The 7,594-nt window shown below is 34.0% G+C and overlaps 1 long non-coding RNA gene across 1 annotated transcript; it reads right to left on the bottom strand.

Annotated features, from left to right (window-relative positions):
- Positions 1-5,539: 5,539 nt before the first annotated feature.
- Positions 5,540-6,905, bottom strand: LOC126627309 (uncharacterized). Its single transcript, XR_007624971.1, has 3 exons — positions 6,662-6,905; positions 6,210-6,405; positions 5,540-6,102 (listed from the first exon to the last, which is right to left on the bottom strand). It is a non-coding gene; the product is annotated as an uncharacterized LOC126627309 (long non-coding RNA).
- Positions 6,906-7,594: the final 689 nt, after the last annotated feature.

The following is a 7,594-nucleotide window of genomic DNA, read 5'->3' as shown; positions in this document are numbered from 1 at the left end:
GCATGATATAAATGGATTATGATTTTCTCCTTTCCTCTTTTCATTTTCTTTCATCTTCTCCTCTCACATTCTTTATTTTGTCTTTCTTTTTTTATAAAAAAAATTAATATAAACCGTTCAAACACGAGAAAAGGATAGGAAAGAAAAAAAAAAGAAAAAAGAGAATCCTTCTATGGTATAAATACCTCCAAAATAGACTTCCTAGAATGAGAATTATCTAATAACCCTACCGGTATAAATACCTCCAAAATAGACTTCCTAGAATGAGAATTATCATCTAATAACCCTACCCCCCCCCCCCCTCCCCCACCCCCACCCTCTCTCTCTCTCTCTCTCAATTATTTCATACCCAACAAATATTAAATTATTGTTAAGCCAACTAAAGTAATCAAAACATTAATTAAAATTAAACCAACCTGCCTTGCAAAGTACCAGTTCTTCTGTTTCTATGGATTTACTCAACTCCTACCGAGAACAACAGGGTAATGATCGTCCTTAATTTGCCTATGATTACACAAACTAGAAGCCGCACATGATCTGTTATTTTTCTTCTTTAAGTATATTTCTTTTCCAAAACCAAACTTTCTTTCCTTCCGCATAATCATAATATGAAAATTTCACACCGTTCATTGTTTAATATAAAACAATACGACTGACTTGTTACATATACGGTAAAAAATCAAGAAATCAATGACAAAAAAAATTTAACATATACTATACACCGATGCATAATATAATCATCTTTTACATCAAAACTCACAAGACCAAAAACCCAATGAAGAAAAATCTCTGTTGGTTTTAGGGATCGAATCCGAAGAAATGATTCCTAGAAGGAGTTGTGTTCCAGGTTTTTTCAGATGGATTTCAGTGAGCTAAAAAAAAGCTATTGTGTTTGCAAAAAAAAAAAAAAAAAAAAAAAGCTATTGTAATTTGGACAACGGTGAAAATGGCGGGACCCCTTTTCGCCTTTCCATGAACCTAAAAATTCGGGGAGTTTTTTTTTCACAGTTTGGAGAGAGAGAGAGAGAAGAGGGGGGGGGGGGGGGGGGGGGAAGAATAGATGCGCCTAGAGTTGTGCAAAATGTTCCCAAAATTAGGGACTGTGCGTGGGATGAGATGATGAGTTGGTCCAATCCCAATGTTTTCACCATCTAATTGTCGAGAAATTTTTAATTGTAACGGAAATACGGATTATATATTACGTGTTTTTATGTAAGTAGTGCAAAATTATATTCTTAAGTATTAAATTTTTGACACATATATCCCACTATTTATATAATACATATGATGTATCATCATGTGAGACGGTACACTGAAAAATATCTACTAATGAATTGTCATTAACTGGTGTTCTGAACAAGTCCACCCATCCATCTTTTCTACAAGGAAGGACGCATATAAATGACACATTGCATGGGACCGCAGTGCATCTTTTCTTTTTCTCCACGCGCAACCAATGGGATGTCATTGCTCTTCCACAACCCTATCACCCCATTTTCTCAGCCACAAGTATTTTCAACCAAGTTAATGACTTGAAATTGCAATTGCAATGTTATATCATGCATGGGGAACCTTATTAGGGAGATTTTATGTTTATCGGTTGTCAACCAGCCAAAAGAAAGTTGGGTGACGGAAGGCACATTTGAATTAAATCTGGACAGTAACGTTCGGATAAGAGAATTTCTCACATCTATATGTATTTGTGAACCTTAGAAACAATTTAAGTGGGTTTCAACATTGTATGATTCTTTTAACTCAAAAAATGAAAGCATACTATATATGTCATTCCTTGCTTCTTAAGCCTTTAACCCTACCTATCCCACAAAAAGGAAAATCAAGTTTCTTGAGCGAGAAGTAGACTATTCCAACTATTTTTTTAATAAAAGGGGGATCAACCCCCTAAGTTTATTAAACTATTAAAGAAAAGAAAAGGTAGCACACAAAGACAAGGGACAAAAAACCAATCCCTCGAGAGAAACTATTCCAACAAAGTCATAAAAAACGATAGTTAGGATATCCTAAAAAATCTCTAGAATAAGCTGTAGAATCAAAGAAATGGACATGATCCCACCAATGAGAGCCAACATGACCAACCCCATAATTAGCTAAGGAATCAACAACCTGATTGTCCTCTCAAAAAATAAGAGAAAACCGAGAAAGCATTTTAGCTAAGAGAGTTAAACAATCTGACTAATGAACCCTAAGACGTCATGGCACCAAAGAACTTGAAGAAGAAAGGAAGTGAACAACCAATGACGGGTCACATTCAATCCATAAATAAGACCAACCTCAAGACCAAGCATGAGTTACCGCTGTAACCATACCAAAGAGTTCAGCTTCTAAAGCAAAAGCGAATGGTAAAGACCCACTAAAACAACCCAAAGTGAAGCCAACCAAATTTCAAAAAATTGCTAAACCAAGACAACCACGAGCATCACCGTCAATATTAACTTTCACCCAATTGATTAGAGGATGATGCCACAAATCTCAATAACGTGAGGAGCTCGAGGAGGACGCCCACGAACACCAATAGCACGCAAGATACAAAGATTTGCAACAGAGTTTTTCATAGTGCCGCAACTTAAAGAATCAAGCTGACAAAGATAAGACTTAATCAATCCACCTATAAGAGTAATGCTAGGGAGACTGAATTTTGTAAACTAAATGACACAGAAATTTATGATTTGATTATTACTTAAACGTTGATAACCGTGCTCATTCTTATTGGTGACACATCATTTAATTTGCAAATTTTATTTACAAATTTAGTTTCCTTAGCATTACCTCCACATGTATAGCTAGCTTGATAAAAAAAAAAATGAAATCGAATAGAATAAGAGCTTGCCAATTAGTCATTCAAAACCACATTTAATTCCTTTCAACGGAGGTTTAGAAAAGAAAAATAATTATTGGTTGGATATATATATGCTTTTGTTATGCAATTAAGTATTACATATAACGTGAGGCACACGCAGAGAGAAATGAGAGTGAGAAACAACTTTTGTAGGGTAGTCTGTTTAAAGCAGGTGGTCCTCTAAAGGAAGCCACGGCCATTTGCCATATTATCCATCTCTCTCCTCCTCCTTCTTCCTCGTCCTTCTCCCTCGTCCTTCCACACTCACGCTACCGCCTACACCACGCTGACCTCACCCGTCTTCTTGGCTTTTATTCATTCCCCCACAGGTGCACATTGCGCACCCTAGCAACCTGCGGTCCCCAAAAAATTGTAGCTTTCCCTGATAATCTCTGGCCTTTTCTGGTATCTCCTCTGCTCGAGGAAGTAGTGTCAGTTTTAAACTTTTAAGTGCTTAACAGTCAGGCTTACGTAACTTTCACCCAGATTTTATATGTTAATGGTTTCAAATGCTTGCATAACCAGGCCATTTATTCAATAGGTTCCTTTTCTTTTTTGTAAAAACCGAGACTAGCTGTGGGGCTGCTCCCCATCGAACTTAAACAATTTTAATAGTTTAATTTTTAAATTGCATTTTATAGATCATCTTTGTAAATATTAGTCAAATTGAAAATGTTTGAAGCATTTAATTGAGTTCAAAGAAATTGACGAACAATGTATTCTAAAAAAATTTTAAATTTTATCGTAATAATTAAATAAGTAAATAATTTTGAATTGAATTCATTTTTTTAACAAACGTACAAATATAATTTAAGGAGTTTTAACAAAACACTCCCTGTATTGTTCACTTTTAACGAAAAATCATATTTATACACTTTCTTGATACTATTCATTATACCTTTAAAAAGAACTTTTCATTAAAAATGAAATTTTTTTAAACTTTTACGTTAATTTTCTTTATAATTTCTATGAAAACTTAAAAAATAAAGCTCAATCTATAATGATCTTTCCATTTTGAAAAATGGGATCCTAAAGGTTCTGCTTGCATAACATCTTGTCAATCTGTCCTCTGCTGGTCTCCCTTCCCAAAAGACCAACGTGTACAAGCCCCACCTTTTAAGGGTCGTATAATTATTTTCTTGGTCAATTGTTTTTGGTGTGGACACATACAAAAGACGGTTGCTACTGTGTGTTAACTCCTGGTGTCGGGAGAGCTAGTACTGCGAAGAAAGTTACCTCTGGTTGGATAAGGAAAATAAAATTAGAATTTTAGTAAAAGTTAGAATTTATAAATTAACATGCATTAATTCTTTTGTTTGGATTCATAAATATAGAAATTTAGAATTTTCGCGTGAAAAAAAAAAACTTGGAATTTGAGACCTTCAATTCCCAAGTTCAAATTCCATGTAAATATGTGTCATTTCCTAATTTCTATGATTGAAAGTTTAAAAATAAAAAATTCTGTATTCAATTTCATTGTTCTTTTAGGTTAACCAAATAAGAAAATTTACAAATTCTAGAAAATAAAATCTTGTCATTTCAATTTTCGTCATTCTAAAATTCCTTAGTAATCTTAAATTTCTTCATCTAAACATAGTGTTAGGGTTTTATTATAAAATTAATTGGTAATAAAAAGAGTAATTTAACTACTTACAAATATATACAATGTCTTTTCTTCCATTAGTGTAGGATAGATTCTTAACATGCTCTCATGTGTGATAAATTTTTAAGCTTAGCTCTTGAACAACACAACGTGATGACGTAGAGCGTGTGTGGCCATTTTGCTTCACACGTGGGACAACTTGCTCTGATACTATAAAGAAAATTAAGGTTCTACCATAAAACAAATTAGTAACATGAAAAATAACTCAACTAGTTATAAACACATGCAAAGTTTTTCGTGAACAGTTTATTTGAGCTGGATTTTTGAAACTTGTGACTACATGGGGTTCTCGGGTGTGAGTTAGGCATGGTGTGGTCCGTGCAATGCAATGCACTGCAAGGGAAGGTACTTGGTAAATATTACAATGTTTTTCTGCGATGAACTCTCCTAGCTCCCCTACGGTTAAAGAGTACTAGATGCCACTGTTCTGCAACTTTTTAAACAGAGTTTAGAGTTTGTGGTGTGATCAAACCATGCAAGATCCAAGTACTCAACAAAAATAATTGAAATAACGAGTTTTTCTATTATGTTCAGGAATATTTTACATATTCACGATTTTCATGGTTCGATTTTTGGTAAAAACAAATTTAATAATAAAGAATTAACGATTAAGAATTTTGATATATTATATACACCGAAAATGGTAAAATTTTCGTAAAATGTAAAAAGAGAAGAACCTTTTAGTTATTGTATGGGAGCTTAAGGGGCAATAGATTGGTGAGTATGGAGTGTGGAATTATTGTTGTAGGGACAATATTGTGTGTACGTTACAAATCTGCAGCTACTACAAATTAAAGAAAAATAGGGTAGAAAATGATATCGAAGCAGCAAGTTCGACTCAACTAACGTTAATACTACTACAAAATTATTTATAACTGACGGTTCAAAAACCGATAAAAAACTTGTATTACTGTCGGATTTTAAGCAAAATCCGATTAAAATCCGACAGAAAATGGATGCAATGACGGATATAACAAGCGACAGAATTGTCAGCGTCAGAAAATGAATTTTCCGACAGAAAATACATTAAAACCGACAGAAATTGTATTAATAAAAATAAATAAAGGCATTCTTGTCGGTTAAAACCGACAGAAAATATATTAATAAAAAATATATATAAAAACAACCACTTTACTTTTTGCATTTTCAATATTTGCATTCTCGATGCTACCCGATGCGACATGGCTAGCACAAGTGTAAAGAAGCTGGATCGTGTATCGATATCCTATCTCATCAGATTTGCATTCTCGATGCATTAACCTCTCTCCTCAGATTTTAGCTCCCTGAGCCATCATGAATATGGAGATCCTATCCCAGGAGATAGCCAGCGAAAGAACTGCAGCATTGATGAAATAATAGATTGTGTATCGTCATCGTCACTATCTTCAAAAGCATGGAGAGTACCTGAGAAACTAAATCTTGAGTCAAAAGCTGATCCAGTAGAGCCTTCTCCTACATTGTTAACAGTATGATTTGAATAAACTCCAGGTGAATAATTAATATTTTCCTTGTCTTCCCCATTACTGGGTGGTTTACTAGCGACGTAAGTAGCACCATTCTCTCGAGGGTGTTGGGGATTTTCAGGCTGTCAGAGGGAGAGATAGCATAAGAAAAGGAGTCAAAGTGATTAAAAAAAAAAAAACAGACTTAGTATAGAAATTGTGTGAAAGAGAGGGTGGAGAAAGAGCACACCATTGTGATAATTCCATATGGTGGCACTCACAGAGAAGATGGAACTTGATCCTTGTTGAATGAAGCATATTTTACTTCAGCAGACGGTGGAGAATACGATTTATGCTCACCGTTACCTATTTTAACCTCTTCCTTAATTTCACTGAATACATTGTCAATCTCTTCAGGGCGCTTTGGTATGGAACCAGGCCTTCGTCTGCCAAATATAGGATCATTTTTTCAATTAACGATGAAAACAATGAGGGGATGAAGAAGTTCAGATTGCCAGAATTGTTTCAAAACAGCATGAATTAGACCAGTAAGAAAGCAGCTGAGGAAATAAATTAGAATTTGATTTCAGTGTTTTATTCCACAGGTTTGCTTTCCAAATAATGAATCACTTAGATTCAACCTGAAATTTCAAAGTATCATACCTATAATACAAAGTACCATACTTGTAATTTCACACAAACCTGACTTTGGTATATCAGACATTCACATGCCTGTTTGGTTGCCGAGAAAACAAAATCAGACAAAGGTAGCGCAAGAACTTTAGCCTCCCAATTGAATCTGGCGGTATGACAATTGTGCTTGAACTCATGTCGGGTTGCAAGTGTTGAACCTGTCAGAAGGAAGGGATGGGAGAAAAGGGGGAAGGAAGGAGGAAGGGGGAAGGAAGAAGAAAATGAGGAGAGAAGATAAGAGAAGAAAAGGAAATGCGGAGAGGAGAAAAGGGGGAAGGAAGAAGGCACCGGCACAAGGAAGAGATGAAGTGGTATTATGTTGGAAAATTTTCATTACTGTCGATTAAAACCGACAGAAACATTTTTTTTAAATATAAACCGACAGACAATTTTCATTCTTGTCAGTTATAACCGACAGAAAAAAAAATGGCGGAAAAATTCCCTCCCAAAATTTTAATTTCCCCCAAAATTTTGTTACGCTTTTAAAAAATAAAATAATAATTATTTGGTTTAATAAATAAATAAATGTATTTAAATAGGATACATTTTTAAAAATTAAATAAATACTTTTTTTTGTCGAAAATAAATAATTGTTTGGTTTAATAGATAATAACCCATGTAAAATATGCAATAAAGAAACAAAAAGATAATTGTACAATGAAAATGTCGTCACACAAACTAAATATTGTCTAATCAATACTTGAAAAACATAAATAAATATTGTCTAATGAATAAATTTGATATTCAATTTAAAATATTTACACTTATACTTAATGGAAGTATAACATTAACTCTAAGTGTTTGTTTAATCTACCGTTTTGATGCGATACGCATTCTACAAAGCGTTTTTCAATGATCCAACCGTTAAACTTTTTTGTACACACTCTGAGATCGCATAAGTAAAAAATCACAAAAAAAAAAAACATTAAGAGATTAGGTAAC

Source organism: Malus sylvestris, chromosome 6, assembly GCF_916048215.2.
Source record: "Malus sylvestris chromosome 6, drMalSylv7.2, whole genome shotgun sequence".
In the NCBI taxonomy this organism is placed as follows: Eukaryota; Viridiplantae; Streptophyta; class Magnoliopsida; order Rosales; family Rosaceae; genus Malus; species Malus sylvestris.
This window is presented reverse-complemented; position numbering and strand designations above follow the sequence as displayed.